Source organism: Colobus angolensis, unplaced genomic scaffold (assembly GCF_000951035.1).
Source record: "Colobus angolensis palliatus isolate OR3802 unplaced genomic scaffold, Cang.pa_1.0 Scaffold115, whole genome shotgun sequence".
In the NCBI taxonomy this organism is placed as follows: domain Eukaryota; kingdom Metazoa; phylum Chordata; class Mammalia; order Primates; family Cercopithecidae; genus Colobus; species Colobus angolensis.
In genome coordinates, this window is record NW_012112586.1 from 1,283,518 (window position 1) to 1,285,217 (window position 1,700).

The following is a 1,700-nucleotide window of genomic DNA, read 5'->3' on the forward strand; positions in this document are numbered from 1 at the left end:
ATCACCGACATTAAACTCCTACAGCTTAACCGTTTTGTAGTAGTTATGACCACTGTTACCATAACAGTTACCAGATCAGATGACAATGTATCCATGGCCAGGTGGGAAGATGTGGACCCAGCACGACCTAAAATCATGGCCAAGAGACCTCTGTACCACACGCTGACTCTGTAAGGCCATCTCTCCTTGACTGTTAGGTATTGTTAAAGGAGGGAGTTTCTACTTGTCTGTACTGTGACTGAACATGCAGTACAGACTTTTATAAATAATACTTTTTTTTTTGAGACAGAGTTTTGCTCTTGTTGCCCAGGCTGGAGTGCAATGGCGTGATCTCGGCTCACTGCAACCTCGGCCTCCCAGGTTCAAGCGATTCTCCTGCTTCAATCTCCCAAGTAGCTGGGATTACAGGCAAGCACCACCACACCCAGCAATTTTTTTTTTTTTTTTTTTTTGTATTTTTAGTAGAGATGGGTTTCTACATGTTGGTCAGGCTGGTCTCGAACTCCCGACCTCAGGTGATCTGCCTGCCTTGGCCTCCCAAAATGCAGGCGTGAGCCACCACACCCGGCATAAATAATAATTTTTAAAAGTGTCTTAGTTTAGCAAAAACACGACAGGGACGTCAGTGAAATACCTTTGTGTTATAGCTGTCATTCTGTACACCCTGGACAACTCCATTCAACAAACAATTTAGTTAGTTTTGAAGTCTCAATAACACAGCTGGAAAAGAAACTACTGTAGTCTCCCCTTATCCATGGTTTCGTGACCCTCGGTGAACTGCAGTTCAAAGACACGTGCGTACAATACAGTAAGATATTTTAGGAGAGAGACCTCACTTTCACGTGACTTGTATTACAGTATATTGTTACGATTGTTCTATTTTATTATTAGCTTTTATTAATCTCTTCCTGTGCCTAGTTTGTGAATTAAACTTTATCGTAGACATGGATGGATGCATAAGAAAACAGTATGTGTAGTGTTCACTACTATCCTCGATTTCAGGCATCCACTGGGGGTGCTGGACCATATCCCCTGAAGATAAGTGGGGGGGCACTACGTGGATTGAGAGGTACCTTCAGTGCTGCCGAGCTGTGGTAACAGCACTCACTGTGGTTCCCAGACAAGACTCTCTCTGGTCGTGAGCCCCCAACAGCCAGTGGTACTGCTATCCAGTTTGACAGATGGAAACCAACGCCAACTAGCCTGCCCGGAGCGGTAAGAATAAGCCTAAGACACAAACTTTCAGCCAGTTCACTGTAAGTAAACCAACTTTTTGGTAAGGAGGAAATGTTCACCTAGCTCTTGGGCAAGATAAGTGTCTTTATTATAAAAAGTGTCAATTCGCAGTCTTTACTGTAAAGCTGGTGGTATTATGAGATTCTTCCTTTCCACTAGCACAAAACGCCCAGCACCGGAAGGCCCTTGTCAGGAGCAGGACCCGCGGAGGGGTCCGTGGTCAGTTCTGGGGCAGCTGCCGGGCAGGTCTGTGGAGTCCACTTCACTGCTCACGTGCTCCACACCCTAAGCGCACTCGTCCTTCCTGGAGTGCAGACCAGGCCCGGACCCCAGGGACTGGGACACCGAGGACAGGGGGCCAAGAGGGAGAGGCGGCCTCAGCACCGTAGACAGCGGCGGTCTCCCGAGGCGGGAACCCGGCGGGCGGCAGTGACGGGGGTGGCACCAGGGGACGGGGTGAAGGG